The sequence below is a fragment of the Notolepis coatsorum genome (genome assembly GCF_963971535.1).
Source record: "Notolepis coatsorum genome assembly, chromosome: 6".
NCBI lineage: Eukaryota > Metazoa > Chordata > Actinopteri > Aulopiformes > Paralepididae > Notolepis > Notolepis coatsorum.
Genome location: NC_140170.1, coordinates 141,764,123 through 141,781,949, shown reverse-complemented (window position 1 = coordinate 141,781,949; position 17,827 = coordinate 141,764,123).

Below are 17,827 nucleotides of genomic sequence, written 5' to 3'. Positions count from 1 at the left end.
CAATTAGCATAGGTAGATTAGGGTTACAAAGCTCATTTTGGGCAACCCGTGGCTTAAGGGAGGGAGTCATACGCGTAGGATGTGTCTATGGAACACAGTCCTGTACGACTCTCGGTGGGAGGGGGGATTAGGGGAGTTTTATTTGTATATATGTATGTTTTTAAGCTCGGCTCTCAACGGGACCTCAATAGTTGGATGTATATCTATTGTAGCTTCGCACTCCAGAAGCATTACCAACAACTACACAACAACATGTATAGATTATGGCTAGTTTGAATATAATGATCTGGAACACTGGGGGAATAAATAATCAACACAAACGCAAAAGCGTGCTCACACTGATGAAAAAAGAACAGGTTGACGTGGCTCTGCTAAGCGAAACGCACATTTTAGCGAAAGACATAGATACGTTAGCGGACAACACATATCATAACATTAGTCACTCTTCCTTTGGAACGAGAACTCGTGGAGTTGCCATAGTCGTTAGACGGAAGTTGAATATTGAATTGAAGGGAGTATGGTCCGATGCAGATGGTCGGATAACTATAGCTAAGATTGTACACAAGAACAGGAAAATAGCGTTGGTAGCGGTATACGCCCCAAATTTGTACGAAGTTGGTTTCTTCACTACACTTACCAAAGCAATGTTAGACCTTCCCGATTACTCATTTATAATTGGTGCAGATTTGAATGCCATTTGGAATCCAAGGATGGACAAATCTTACCCCTCCTTTTCCAACGAACAAAAAAATGCATCTAATGCATTAAAGGATTGGTCGAAGATTACAGGTGTAAATGACTTATGGCGATCACTTAACCCCATGACCCAGAAGTACTCTTGTCAATCTGCGAGACATAACACATTATCCAGAATAGATTATGTTTTTGCATCCCCGAGACTATTTGATAACTATGATGTGGAAATGATACCCAATGCATTATCAGATCACTGTTATTTACTCCTAAAAGGAACATTTGGTATACTATCTTCCCGAGCCCCAAGATGGCGATTTAACTCGATTAACACTTTAATCGCCGATGACGTGTTTAGACGTCATTCCTAGCCATGCTCATTCTGCCGAAGACGCCGTAACTCGTCTTTGATGTCAATATTTCAAAAATCTGTGATCGAAATCATATTTCTCCTCCGGGGACCTGAGATGTACAGCTGAGCTCCACTAAATTCTCTAGCGGTTCAAGAGCGCCATCTGGTGGCCGATCGGCAGATCGCCAACAGGAAGTGACTCGTCAAACAGGAAGTGCTCATCCATATATCGTCCGGGCACTCGCGATCATTAGCAGGACTCTATCTCAACACACTGGATAATCAATCGCTCGCCCTAACTCAATAAACAACGTTATTTGGACGTATATAGTATTATACAACCTGGAAATGGTTAATCAGGATCAACATCCCATAATCGAAAACTGTCTACTCCACGCTGATCGTCCAATGGCGCGAGGAAGATACGGTGAGTTTCAACGTTATTTTCTAACGTATTCTATACTAACTGATCTGATGATCATATGACCCACACTAGATGAATGGTATAACGTTGCCCACGGAATTATAAACGCCCCCTCGCCCATCTGGTCAATATCAGATGATACGTAGTAACTTCTAGAAGTACCTCCAGTTGAAATGTTTCATCTGGCAATGATCGCTACCAAACTGTATTTGATCATCAATATAATGCATTTGGAGCTATAAATCAAGTTCTGGAGAAAGCTGCAGAAAACGATAAAAACATACTTATACTTTAGACCATATTTTAGTATGAATATGTGAATGAAAAAGTATATCGTTGCTACACCCTGAACAATGGATATAGGACATTGAATGGGCCATAATAATGGCAATTTAGCAATAGAATTTAAAAAGTTATAGCCCTGCAAAGAAGGGGAACTTCTTTATAGACAAATAGAGCTGGCTAGGGATGGTAAATTATGAATTTGAACCATGGCGATCAAAGTGTTAATAACAAGGAATTCATTACACAACTCAAAGAAGCTCTTACAGTATTCCTACGGAGGAATGCAAACTCGGTGCAGGACCCCAGAATATTATGGATGTCGGTAAAGGGAATGATCAAGGATTTCACTGATAGCTTTTCCTCCAAAATGCGCAAGAATCGATGCTCAAAACTGGCTGAACTGGAAACGCTTTACTCAACGTTATTTAATTCTTTACAATACAACAACTCGGTTCGACTGGAAAATCAAGTTAATGTACTAAAAAAAGAGATTAACGCCATATACAGACAACAATCTGAAATACAAATACGTAGCACAAGACAACAGCAGTACTCTCAAGGTTCCAAACCAAGTCACCTATTAGCTATGCGATTAAGAGTTAATTCAAAATTTGCAGATATAACTACCATTAGAGCACAACAAGGACTTGTTACAGACCCTGAAAAAATAAACGCGACATTCAAAGAATTCTACTCCAACTTGTATAAATCAGAAACGACCTTCGATCAAAACAAAATGGACACATATCTTAATCAAATTAACCTCCCTAAACTTTCAGAGCATGACGCTTAACAGTTAGAAACACCGATCACGCTAGAGGAACTCAAGAAGGCCATATCCGAAATACAAAGTGGTAAGGCTCCTGGAAGAGACGGTATCCCAACAGAAATGTATCTCTCTTGTTGGGACATAATTGGACCCTTATTACTAAATATGATTTTATACTCAGTCAAGGAGGGGAACTTCCATAAGAACGACAATATTGCACTCATAACAGTCCTCCTTAAAAAAGACAAAGACCCCACAGAGTGCGGTAGTTATAGACCCTTAAGCCTCATCGGAACCGATATCAAACTGTACTCTAAGGTATTAGCCATCAGATTACAAAAGCATATGACGTCTTTAGTTCATCCGGACCAAACTGGCTTCATAAGAGGCCGCTTGATCACTGATAACATAAGACGATTACTGCACGTAATAGATGCTGACAAGGACGACAACACGCCTAAGGCGATGCTGTCCCTGGATGCAATGAAAGCTTTTGACAGGTTGGAATGGTCGTATCTATGGGCAGTATTAGAAAGGATGGGGTTAGGTAAAGGTTTCATTGATATGATTAAAGTATTATACAAAGACCCATCGGCCATGATTACAACAGGTATAATCACCTCCGGAATCTTTCCGGTATCACGCTCATCTAGACAGGGTTGCCCTCTTAGTCCCGGACTATTCGGTCTATCATTAGAGCCTTTAGCACAATATATAAGACAATCCCAATCCATAGAACCAATCGTAATCAAGGGCACACAACATAAAATTTGTTTATATGCGGACGACGTAATACTGTTTATGCAAAACCCCAACACCACATTGCCTCATCTGCTCAAGTTGATTGAGGACTTTGGAAATTTATCGGGATTTAAGATAAATTGGCCGAAGTCGGCTTTCCTTCCACTTAACGCCCCTGCAAAAAGAAATATAACCCTCCCAGAAGAGATACCTATGGTAAAACACTTTAGATGTTTGGGAGTGGAAATATTCCCCACCATAAGACAAACGGTGAAGCACAATTACATAAAAATCCAAAACAAAATCAAAGACGACTGTAAGAGCCAATTTACATGGTTGTAGTGCCATATGTTATATTTTATGCATTTGTTTGGATTTATGTATTTATGATGAATTCTGCCTGTAATACATTGTGCCTGCCAGCCTGCCAAATTGAGTTTGTGGCATCAGTTCCCGTTGCTCACCAGTAGGTGACATACGTAGCTACTTAATGAGTAACGGGACTGATGACAGGCAGGTGCGTTTGGTTACCGGTAGAGCCAAACAGTTTTTGACCGTCAAGTCGTCAAGTTGTCACGTCGACACGGCACGTTGTTTGTTATCGTTTTGTTTGTAGGGTAAAGTGTTTGTTTGTTCTTTTGAAAGGTATCGTTTGGCAATTGCTTTATATCACGTTTGTGTGGTAAATAAACCCATTGGGGTATTAGTGGAACGAACCTTGTGGACATTCATTCCTTTCACCAGACGGTTACAACAGCGGCCACAGACGCGTCAATTATAGGTTTTTAGCCGGTAGCAGCCTCCTCAAGGGCTTATCGTTTTTATTGTTTTTGTTAAGTCAAGTTTGGCCCTTATACAAGTCAAAAACTAGTGCTCGTTGAGAACACATGAAGAGCAAGTCAAAAACTTGTGCTCTTTAGTATAAAGGTGGATTGGGAACCACACCAAGAGCAAAGCAAGTCAAAAACTTGCTCATCAGTAAAGTGGATCAGCCAGAACCACAGCAAGACGAGCAAAGTAGGTTTAAGCTTTGCGCAACAAGAAACGTTGAGGACAGCGGGGAAGCCATTCAGCCTCGCTTTGATGCGCGCGCGGAGCTGATGCGTTGAGGACTGCGTGGGATTTGCGCAGTTCCAGCTGTTGGATGTCAACAGAGCCATGAGCTGAGAAGCGCTGAACGTCAACCTACTCATCAGAGCTCCGACTACAACCAACGGTACCCAACGTCAGCTGCCAACATTTTCCGTGGTAGGCTACAAGCCGAGGTAAGGTAGCGCTACCCCTTTTTTTGGCCATGGTAAATGTGTGCACACAACTCTTACGTTTTGCGAGCATAAAGTCCAATGCATTGGTAGCTGAAAATAGACTGCGCGTACCAGTCTACCGTTAACTTTGATTCGTTTGTGCGCGCCACCGTTGGCGTTGAATCCGTTATGTGCGCCACGCACAACTATCGTTGACTGTTTGAATCCCTTCGTGCGCGCCGGGCATAACGTTATTGCTTCAATCATTTCACTGCTGATTGTCAACATGAGCGTTGCGGATGACAATCAAGACATTAATAATGAGCAACTCGTCGGTGCAGAGGCGGCTGTGAAAACTGTCACAATGGAAAAAAGGGAAATTAAACTGACCTTAAAGGCTGTAATGGAAAAATTGGGAAAATTGGAAAATAAAAGATCGGATATATTTAATAAGGCAAAAAAGTTGTACAAAATGATGGAGGTATTTATGCACAATGCTGACGTGACAGGGGTACAAGATGTATTATGTGAATATGTAAGGCTGTGTGAGACAGCCAAATCTGTACAAAATGAATTTATGAATACGTCAACTATGTCCCCGGACGAAAATACATTACAAACTGCCTGGTTTGGGTCAAGAATAAACACATTGGAAAGCTTCCACGTGCATGTTGAGAGTTGGCTGGCACAAAATATGGCAATTACAAATAGCCAGGGTGAAGTGCACTCAGAACCTGTGCACACAGAGGAGGTGCACACTGTCTGTGTAGACACAGAGGCTGTGCACACAGAGGATGTAGACACAGAGGATGTGCACACAGAGGATGTGCACACTGTCTGTGTAGACACAGAGGCTGTGCACACAGAGGATGTGCACACAAGGGAGGTGCACACTGTCAGTGCACCCACAGAGGACGTGCGCCCAGACAACATACAACCAGTGGTTGATGATGTGAAACCAAATGACAGTATTTCAAATATCTCCTTTGGACGCTCACAAGGCAGCAGAAAGAGTGGTAGCAGTGCCAGCTCTGAACGCCTCATAGCAGAGGCTAAAAGAGCATCACTGCTGGTGAAAGCAGCATACTTAAAGGAAATACAAGCTCTGGAGGATCAAGAGGAAGAGTTAAGGAGGAATAATGAGGAGCAAGAGCAACAGTTAAGGAGGAGCAAGGAAGTGTTAAGGAGGAAAAAGGAGCAGCTTGAAATGGAGGCTGAGTTGGCTGTATCCACTGCCCATTTGGCTGTTATGCATACTACGTCAGATGCAGGGAGACGGTCACGAACCTCTAGCCAAAGGCATGTGGGAAATCACACTGGACCTCCTCATTCAATCCATACTGTGCTAAATCCAGCAGCACAGCAATTCAGCATTCCTATGCCAGAGCCTGTTGTCAAGCCAAAGGTTAAACCTCACCTCTTCCACATGCCCTCACAAGGTGGAGCTGCTGCACAACCAACCCTCTTCCACTTGCCATCACAAGATGGAGCTGCTGCACAACCACCCCTCTTCCACTTGCCATCACAAGGTGGAGCTGCTGCACAACCAACCCTCTTTCACATGCCACCACAAAGTAGAGCTGCTGTCCAACCACAATTGTATCAACCTTTTCAAATGCCACCACAAGGTGGAGCTGCTGTGCAACCACAACTGTATCAACCTTGTCAAGTACAACTTCAAGGAGACTTGAGTACAGTCCTGCAACGGCAGAATGAAATCACTAATGCTCTTGTGCAACAACAGCTCACAATGTCTCTACCATCCAGAGACATCCCTGCCTTTGATGGTGACCCGCTTCACTACAGGAGCTTCATAAGATCCTTTGAGCACAATATTGAAGCAAAGGCCAACAAAGCTGATTGTTTATATTTTTTGGAACAGTTCACAAAAGGACAACCACGTGAGCTGGTAAGGAGTTGTCAGCACATGATGCCAGACCGTGGTTATGACATGGCCAAAGGTCTTCTGAAAGAACATTTCGGGAATGAATTTAAGATCGCTACGTCATATATCGAAAAGGCCTTGGCCTGGCCCGCAGTTAAGGCTGAAGATGTAAAGGCACTACAGGACTATTCTCTGTTCCTGCGCAACTGTTGCAACGTGATGACAGAGATGCAACACATGCAGGAACTTGACATGCCTACCAACATGCGCATGATTATAACCAAGCTGCCCTACCGATTTAGGGAAAGATGGAGGACAACAGCTTATGAGCTACTTGAGCGACGACATCATAGAGCTGTTTTTAATGATCTGGTCACATTCGTGGAACGTCAGGTCAGGATCCTTTCTGACCCACTTTTCGGTGACATCCAGGATAAACCAACCATAAAGGATGGATTGAGCAACAGGAGCAAGTTCCAGCCTCAGTCCAAGTTTGGCAGAGCTGAAGGCAACAGCTTTGCTACAACTGTCACACGTCTGGACTCCAAGGACCCAGACTCAGGCCCTGTCCATAGGGGACAGGTTTCCAAAGCCAATTCAGGCTCTGTCCATAGGGGACATGATTCTAAACCAGACTCAGGCTCTGTCCATAGGGGACAGAATAGCGGAGCATACTCAGGCTCTGTCCATAGGGGACATGATTTCAAAGTCAATTCAGGCTCTGTCCATAGGGGGCAGGATTTTGAAATGGAGAAATCTGAGTCTTGTGTATGCTGCTTTCAGGATCACTCTCTGTCAGAGTGCCCGCGGCTGAAAGGCAAGAACCACAATGATAAAATTATCTTCATAAAGCAAAATAGGATTTATTTCGGATGTTTGTGTTCCGGTCACATGAGTGCTGGTTGCGACAAGCGCCTAACCTGCAAGGTTTGTGAGAAAAAACATCCAACCATGCTTCACATTGACAGGCCTTACCTCAGCACATACCAGCAGCCTAATTCATCTGCAAGTGTCACTTCAGCTGTCAAGTCAAGTGTCACTATAGCCACGCAGACGTGTGGTCTTACTGGGGCCGGCGGAAGAAATTGTAAGCTGTCCATTCTGCCAGTCCAAGTCAAGTCCACAAATGGAAAGATACTACAAACATACGCCTTTCTCGACCCTGGCAGTTCTGCAACATTTTGTTCTGAACATTTAATGAGTGCATTGGATGTGACTGGACCACAGACTAACTTCCTTCTGCGCACTTTGAGCCAGGAGCAGGTGGTATCAAGTACCTCACTGAAAGGTTTGGAGGTCTCTGGTCTCAATGGGGACACTTTCTATAGCCTCCCAGAAGTCCTTTCACAAAGGAAAATGCCTGTGACAAGTGACAATGTTGTATCACAGGAAGATTTGCTGAAGTGGCCTTACCTGTCCCATGTCCAAATTCCCAGCATAAAGGCAAATGTTGATCTATTGATTGGTACCAATGCTCCCAGGTTATTGGAACCTTGGGAGGTGATCAACGGCCGTGGAAATGGTCCGTATGCTATGAGAACTGTTCTGGGCTGGGTGGTCAACGGCCCCCTGCAAGAAAATAATGGTCCTGAAAATGGGATTTCAGTGGCCACTGTCAATATGATTTCCGTGAGCAGATTGGAAGAGACACTGAGCAACCTGGGAACTTCGCTGAACAACCAGATTTCGGTGTGCCATCCCTTGAGTTTCCTTGGCCCAGTTACACTTCCTGCCAAGTCCATGCTGCTCAAACTGTGGAGAAGAGTGTGCAGCTGGGATGAAAACATTCCCAATGACATTGAGCGCCAATGGACAAGATGGCGGGAGATTTTATCACTTCCTGCCAAGTCCATGCTGCTCGAACTGTGGAGAAGAGTGTGCAGCTGGGATGAAAACATTCCCAATGACATTGAGCGCCAATGGACAAGATGGCGGGAGATTTTATTGACATTTGCAACTCTGCAGCTCCTCGGCAGAGTTTTTAGAGGCCTTCCCAGACGAGAACGGCTTGGGGTGCTCGGTGCTTAAAGCCAAGACATTGATCTTGGAATGACCATTGACCGGGCTTGGTCCTAAGTTTGTTTTGCACGAGGCGATAGTCTCAAATATTTGATTTGTTTTGTGGTTATATGGCATTGATTTGTTTTGTGGTTATATGGCACACTTTGGCTCTTTTTGTTTTTCATTTTATGTTATAATTGTTATATGTTATGACATTTAACAATTAGAGGCCGGCGTGTAAGAGCCAATTTACATGGTTGTAGTGCCATATGTTATATTTTATGCATTTGTTTGGATTTATGTATTTATGATGAATTCTGCCTGTAATACATTGTGCCTGCCAGCCTGCCAAATTGAGTTTGTGGCATCAGTTCCCGTTGCTCACCAGTAGGTGACATACGTAGCTACTTAATGAGTAACGGGACTGATGACAGGCAGGTGCGTTTGGTTACCGGTAGAGCCAAACAGTTTTTGACCGTCAAGTCGTCAAGTTGTCACGTCGACACGGCACGTTGTTTGTTATCGTTTTGTTTGTAGGGTAAAGTGTTTGTTTGTTCTTTTGAAAGGTATCGTTTGGCAATTGCTTTATATCACGTTTGTGTGGTAAATAAACCCATTGGGGTATTAGTGGAACGAACCTTGTGGACATTCATTCCTTTCACCAGACGGTTACAACAGCGGCCACAGACGCGTCAATTATAGGTTTTTAGCCGGTAGCAGCCTCCTCAAGGGCTTATAGTTTTTATTGTTTTTGTTAAGTCAAGTTTGGCCCTTATAAAGACCTTGATAGGGGGTCAAAACTTAAAAACTCAGTACAGGCACGGATATCAATAGTTAAGATGGACGTACTACCTAGAATCAACTTCTTCAGCTCAATGCTACCGTTACCTCCCCCAGAGGGTTACTGGAAAAAATTACACTCCTCCACATACAAATTTATTTGGAATAACAAACCACCACGTATAAAAAGATCCACTGCACAGAGAAACAAAGCAGATGGTGGTATGGCATTTCCAGATTTTTTCCACTATTTTAAGGCGTACACTTTAAGACCATTGACAACATGGTTTGATCCCCAAGCAATAGTATCCTGGAGAAATTTAGAAGAAAATATAGTAGCTCCACATAGACTGAAGGACATAGCATACACTAAATTATCAATTAAGCAATGCGAACGAAAATGTTGCCCCATAATTACTCATGCGATCCGGATATGGCGTGAAACACACAAAAAAAAATCTAACCCACATAAATGGCATAATCATACTCCCTTATTCAATAACAATGCACTCTTGATTGGAAAACGACCTATAAGATTCCCTATATGGGAAAAGCAAGGCATACACTCATTAGGTGATGTTTTCAACAAACAAGGTTTTTGTAGTTATGAAGAAATACGCAAAAAAATTTATCTCACGAGTCCACATATTATTTTTACGCACAGTTATTGTTATGTTTGAAGGCTCACGGTGTTCCATTAAAGATACCAATTGAACACCACAGATACCACAAATTCTTCTATGAAAGAGAGACATCGAGATATTTTGTTTCAGATTTTTATCATCAATTACTAACGTCCTCGTATGAAACCCTCCACCTAGACTCAGTCTGGAGGAGGGATATACCAGACCTGGAAAAAGATTTTGATTGGCAAGAAGCCTGGGCAAATGTTCGATTTACATCAAGGAACCCAGACCATCAACAAATCAATCTTAACTATATTCACAGGACATACTTGACTCCTATAAGACTGAACAGAATGGGTCTTAAACAAGACTCCAAATGCTCCTTATGCACAAATGGGGACGAGGGAACATTTATGCACATGTACTGGGACTGCCCACCAGTTAAGATATTCTGGAAAGAGGTGACCCAGCAATTATCAAATCTCTTAACTCTGAATATACCTGTACACCCCTCTGTATTACTGCTGAATGATGTTTTTGAGTGTGCAGTACATCCACAGCTAAAGAGATTGGTTTTATCGGGTATCACAGTGGCTAAAAAGCTGATAGCATCACGATGGTTCCAACCGGAAAAAATTTGCCGAAAGGTCTGGATTATTACATATCTCGATGTGATTTATCAAGAATTATCTACAGCAAGAATTTTGGGTCTCAATGAATCCAAAATGACAATGTGGTTAGAAGTGGTGGAGAGAATAAAAGCTAGCATATAATGGTAGTGTCTGGTTAGGAGCGAGGGATAATGGATGGATTATCCAATGGGGGGTCCGGGAGGGGGGGGTACGAGCTAGAGCATATGTGTGTAGGGTATTAGATAGCAGGTATTAGGGGTATATCCTGTATAATACATTTAACTAAATGGTGATTTCATTGGATGTGCACTGTTAATAATGCTTGTATATCTTATCGTGTGTTGTCATGTTTGTTTATATGTTTGTTTAAAAAATAATAAAAAAATAAAATACAAAAAAAAAACAATAGCGCAGGTCGTCAGGTGTGTTCAAATACGTTCTCAGATACATTCACACAAAACTTGTGAATGAAATGTGTTACATTCCATTCATAGAGGCAATTACTTTAGGCATTGTCTTTAGTCTGTGCACACGTGAGGGAACATTTATGCGCACATGCCCGGGACTCGGGAGGCCTCATTACTTTTACCAAACGGTTTGTGCGTTTTGCAAATCTGATTGGCCACTGACGTTTCTGGTCCGTTTCTGGTCATGTGACATGTGCGCCCAATCGTGTGATGGCAAGTTCTTTGGACGGTTAAGCTTAGGCGCTCTTTCGAAGTTGGTTAAGGTTAGAGTTTGTCTTAGAGAATGGCGATAGAACGCCAGCCCTGATTCCAAACTCTAACCTTAACCAACTGCGAAAGAGTCGTCTAAGCTTAACCAGTGATAAACTAGGCGTTAGGTCGTTTGCAGGCTGTTCGACGCGGAAATGGGCTAAGACACTGCTCGTCATGCGATTGGGCGCACATGTCACATGACAAGAAACGTGCGTGGCCAATCAGAGCGCAAAACGGGAACGCGGAAACACGAACCGTTTGGTAAAAGCATAAACGCGCCCGGGAGCGCACGTGCAAGTGGCGTCATTAAAACACAGTGCAACCAGCTTTGAAAACACCAACACACCCCTGCTGTCCATCCATCCATCCATCCATCCATCCATCCATCCATCCATTCATCCATCCATCCTACAAAGCGTCATCATTGGAGCAGTCCAGTCATTTGATTGGGTTTATTTACATTCAGTCAGCTCAGCTGGCTAGTACTGTAAGTCATTCAATCTGTTATGGTTTGATACCGACCCCAAACGCACGACACAAGAGAGTAGGAATTCAGAGTTGCCAAATACGAGGGCTTGTTTATTTGATACTAAATATAAAGAGTACAGGAAAGGCAAGTCAACAAGACAGGTACATAGGACAAGGGGCAAAGTTCTGCTGCTCTGCAGCTTCTCCCGTGATGGTAGTCTTGGGGATAGCAGGTGTTGACGTCTGAACCGCTCTGCAGAATTCTCTCGGCAGAATCTCAGATGTGTTGCGAGACCGAGAGAGGGAGAGAGGGAACGAGTCAACACAGTGCAGTTTGAACGAGCAGGAGAACAGGGTGAACAATTCTTCGTGTAATTTAAACACAGTGAGCACAATTCCAAAACAGCCCAAGTGAATCTCTTCGTGTAATACACACAGTGAGCAAAACTCCAAACACAGTCCCAGTGAATATCTTCGTGTAATGTACACACCGTTAGCAAAAATCCAAACACAGTCCCAGTGAATATCTTCGTGTAATATACACACAGTTAGTGAAGTCCAAAACAATCCAATAGTGAAATAATATCTTCGGTGTGAGCAACACACAGAGGGAGATGGAAGGTCCCAAAAATATTATCCCATAAGGGAACAAGCAAAAATAGAAAAGCTGGGTGAGTGACTGTCTGACAAAAGGTGGTAGTCTTCAGTGTAATAGTTACACACGAAAAACGGAATAGATCAAGACAGTCAATAAAAACTCACCCAGACGCAATGCGTAATGGTGCTGGAACAAACAGCGGAGCGAGGGCGCGCCACGGGAACAGGTGTCCAAGGGAAGGCTTCTTGGAAATTCCTGGAGATAGCACAAGGAGCAAAAGCGGCAGCAGCAGCAACACGGGGAAATGCAACCAGAGAAAAATCAAGACGATCCAACAAACTTAGAGTGGAGAAACGGGGTATAAATAATAAGGGATCGATTGATTGAAAGGCAGTGACAGCTGGGGAATGAGATTGAAAAGCGTGCGGTCCTGAGGGAACCAATCAGCGACGTCTCTGATGACGTCACTGGGGAGAAGCGTGTGAATGAGGGAATTGAAATAATTAACAGAAAAACAAATGAAAACAGAGCGAGGGTGGTTAAAGGAACAGAACGAGTGAGAGAGCAAGGACAGAAACCTCACACAATCCCTCATTCATCTTCCTGCACAGGTTCTTCAAGACCGCTCTTGCTTCCATCTGCTTCTGTTGGTAATTACTCAGATATGCATATGGAGAGCCAATGTTTCCCTTTAAGCACAGCATTCTACCACTTCATGGATTTAATTAGTCACCCCTATTATAAAAACAGAAGATATTCACTCCAGTCTTTGGCATAACGACAAGATTTTTCCTACATTCCTTTGTAAGTGTTGGCAAGTGGCTTGGACTGCAACAATGTTGAAGCTTTTATGATTAATCATGAACATATCATAGTATGCATAATCTACCATTCATCACTTCTATAGGATATTATATCAATAGCTCTAATATTACTTTGGACAAGCTAAGTGTGCCAATAAAGAATTGTTGGTGATGAATCAGACGGGTCGGTATTACCTAACACTTTAATGAGAACAGCTTGGATTTGGGTGGATGTTTCCGCGTCATTTCTTTATGTCTGGCCAGCTGTGTTCTGGTGAGGAGTAAGTGATCTCCGTCATTGCCTGTCTGTGTCCGTTTCATTAAGGTTGAAGAATGTGCACCGCTGCCCTCCGAGACTCCTGCCTTCCTAAGTCTTAACAGTGATGACTATACCATACGCCTGCTCTCTTAGGCGTGTACTGTACTGTAAGTTGAACCTTGAAACCCCCAAGAAGGAAATACTATAATAGCTATCTTGGCACGGCCAAAAAACTGCTTTGAGCACAGTATCTCACTTCATAGAATGTGACACAGATGCTTCCTCCTGATGATTACTTTAGATGGGAGCGGTTCCAATGTCTGGTGAGGGTGTTATGAACTCGACAGGCGGTAGGCGATGAACAACAAAGATTCGTGAGACATTTCACACACACCCCCCCACCCCCCATGTGCCAGTGCAACAACAACTCTGCAGCTCCAAAACAAAAATTGCTCAAAGGTTGAAATATTCTCCCACTCTGTGGAGTTACGAAAGCAAGCTTGCATGTGCATATAAATGATTCAAGATTCAAGAGTTTATTCACCAGCACTGGAATTCCAAAGGATAAAGCATTGCTTGTTGTTTCACAAGGCAGAGAATTTGCAAATGTTCGATTGTCATCCTCTTTTCCGTTGAAAGTGAACGGCACACTTGCGATCAGTGATGCCACAGATTACTTGTAAAAATAATCTGATTACTGATGACTGATTACTCATTTAAAAAAATCTAGTTACTTTACTGATTACTTGATTATCAAAGTAACTTAGTTACTTTGAAAGTAACTCGGTTACGAAGTTGTCGTTGTCGTCCCTGCTGCTGCCACAACATAAGAATGACAACAGTTATTTTTTTAAAATAATGCTTTATTGAAAGTGCATAATGTCATAAATCATGATGGGCTGCTCAGACAGGTCATCATGAGACGTCATCAGCCATCAGGCCATATAAGGTCACAGCTGTCCACTGCTCAGGCACTCTAGGACAGTGGTTCCCAAACTAAATAAAATAGAAAATGTATAATATAATTTGAATTAAAAATAAAATTGTAAAACCGTAATATAAAACATGGTATTATAGTTTGTTATTCTCTCAAATTAGGCTTATCATTATGGGTAAATAGTGGCGCTCGTGCGTGATGACAGTTTTACTGATGCACCTGCTCCTCTGCTCTGCACTTACCAGCGTAAAAGCAGTGGCTCAGCATGCAAAATATATTCACTGCTGCATCCACAGGAAGGCCCTAGCTGCCAAACAAATGCCTTTGGACAAAGCGGTAAGAACTGTAAATTTGATCAAGGCCCGTCCATTGAATTCACGGTTGTTTGCAGCTTTATGCGATGAGATGGGCAGTTGCGTGATGATGTTTTTACTTTACTCAAAATGTCATCTTTCACATCGTTTCTATAATGCTCAGTGCCTTGCCAAATTGGCATACATGGCAGATATTTTTTAGCATTTGAATGGACTCAATCGGAGTCTTCAGGGGACCCATCTCATTAGGTAAGTGATAACGTTATCCAGTCTCTCTCGACTCTCTCTCTCTCTCTACCTCTACCTCTACCTCTCTCTCTCTCTCTCTCTCTCTCTCTCTCTCTCTACCAAATCCATTCTGAGACAACGGACTCAGTGCGTACTCCGCAAGTCGCGCGTAACATGAATCTCTCACTCTCACTCACTCTCTCTCTCAAGTAGCCAAATTACACTATAAAACAAACTGGATAGTTGATTTAACTTCATGCTGAAGCCATTCTAAAATCAGCTATAAACGTAAACAGTGTGTGTGGCTGTGTGCGTGCGTGTGCAAGCACATGTCCCATCTCCGGTCTAGCTGACTGTACCCCTGGCTCTCTTATCATCAGCATTATGAGATAGTAACTAAATAGTAACGCATATCCACTTGGAAAAGTAACTGTAATCAGATTACTGGCTTGTAAAAAGTAACAAGTTAGATTACTATTTACTGTAAAAAGTAATCAGATTAGAGTAACTAGTTATTGGCATCACTGCTTGCGATGTCGTCTACCATCTGTCGAACGCATTAAACTATTCAGCAGAACCGTGAATGGATAGGAAGGGAATTTCCTAGAGGATCATGGTAATCTCCTTTGGTAGACTGTTACATAGCTGCCAAGGATTTTGATTATGTTGTAATGGAAATCAGCATGGTTTCAAATCAAAATAGTGCATGGGATTCAGAAAGTTGGAACGTTCGTCCAAACGATTCCTTTACCATGGCAACATGTGAACTACGGTGGTGTTGGAGAGTAGGTATACGGCATGTAGATCACAATGCTGCCGAAACACCCTACAGCAGATGTCATGTTATCATATTAGATTAGATCCGATTTGATTCAAATGTATCGTCATTGTACAGCAGCACAAGTACAGTACAACCAAAAGAAGTTGGCATCTAACCAGTGCAAAGGTAACAGTAAAGTGCAATAACAATATAAAATGTACAAGTGATTCAACTGTAATATATAAAGGAGTACTACTGAGTGATAATGCTAATGTAATGTATGAATGAATGAATGAATGAATGAATGGTTTTATTTCTGTCTTTTTTTTTTTTTTTTTTTTACAAAGCATAGTAGTAGAACTTAGAGGGGACATGTACTGCTATTCCTAGCACTATTTGGGCAACTTTACACAATTCCTGTTAGTCTATTGAAGACATCTGTAAGGTTTATTTTCAAAAAAATTCATTGTTTTATATTTCTAATCAAGTACTCAAAACCATCATTTTCCAGCTTCAAGATTTCAGGCTGTTATGGCCTGGCTCCGCCCATAAGCACTTTGAGTGACAGTCAGCCCACACAGTCTGCGACTGGTAGACTGAGAGAGATAGAGAGAGAGAGAGAGAGAGATAGGGGGGGTGGGAGAGAGAGAGAGAGAGAGAGAGAGAGAGAGAGAGAGAGAGGGGGGGGGGGGGAGAGAGAGAGAGAGAGAGAGCTTATTCCAGAGCGAAACCCGACACCTCTGCACACACTCCGGAGGGAGAGAGAGAGAGAGAGAGAGACAGAGAGAGAGGGAGGGGGGCTCCCTTCCTCCTCTCTCCTGTGTGTCGCGCAGCAGGTCCCCCCCCCCCCCCAAGTGCTCCCTCTCTCTCCATCTCTCTCTCCCTCTCTCCCTCCAGAGCGCACGCAAAGGCATCGGGCCCCACTCCGCCTCGCAGCATGAGGAAGTGGTTTCCACTCACTGTCTAGTCTAGGTAGAATGGGGCGGGCATTAGCTCCAACCACAGAGCCAATCGCATCACTGTGCGCTACCCAGCGTCCGAATGACGTGACTCAGACGTTCAAATCAAAATGGCCTGATTTACTGGCGGAGGAAAGGGGCTGAGCTGAATCAGAGCAATCCGCCAATATGGTATTTAGACACTAAAACACATTGATACGAACTCCTATTACTATAATACAATGCTAGAGACTGAAAAATGACATTTATAGTACATGTCACCTTTAAATAAAATAAAAATTACCGAAAAGGTGTAGGCTGAAGCCGAGGCTTATAATTGCCTATCCTTTTTACATTACATAACATTACATTACACTATTTACACAAAAAAATAAAGTACAAAAAACAAACATAATTCAGTATATAATTTTGCAAAGGTTACAAACGTTTCATAGTTTTATGTACAAAACGTATACATATTTATGTTTTATTTCTTTTTTAAATACTTTTTCTTTTTTTATACGTGTTTTTCTTTTTCCCTTTGTCACTATTTGAACACAGCTATGTGGGCTAACATGAGCTACCTAGCCAACGGAGGTATTATGCACTGGACACTTGCTGGAGCAGTTGGTAGACTACCACATGTGCTCCTGATACTGATACTTTTAAAGTGCTTTTAAATTGTTTTATCTCAACTCAAGAATTTCAAGTTTTTTAAATATCCACTCTGAGACTCTATATTTTATGAGAAACCAAGTGGAAAGTGGTGGATGATCTTCATACTTTGAGATTTTTGGTGGATACTATCTCGGCCTGCTGTATCTGCTGAAGCCTAAGGATTTCCTAGCAGAGAATCTCAGCACACCATGCCACCCAAGAAGGACCCAAGTGGTGGAGAGGAGTTGGTGTCGCTCTCACATGTACGGGATCTAATGAGTCAACAAAGAGATTTGTTTATGCAACTTCTGCAGCAGCAGGAAAGCAATTTCAAGACTGTTGTGGAATTACTTGTGAACAATGTGAACACTCGGATTGACCAATTGACCAAGGAGACACAGGAGCTGAGAAGCAGCCTGCAATTCTCCCAGAAGGACATTGAGGATCTAACAAAGAAAAATGAGAAAATTAAGTCAGAGAGTACTACTGCTGGTGCTGAAACCAAAACAATGCAGGAGACCTTGACAAAGATGACTGAGAAAGCGGACTACTTGGAGGGTCAAACAAGAAAGAATAACCTTGTTGTGGATGGCATTCCTGAGACCCAGAGTGAAAGCTGGAAGGAGACTGAGGACAAAGTCAGGTGTGTGATCGATGAGAAACTTCACCTGGACAGTAGTCAGATTGTGATTGAACGCGCACATAGGATTGGCA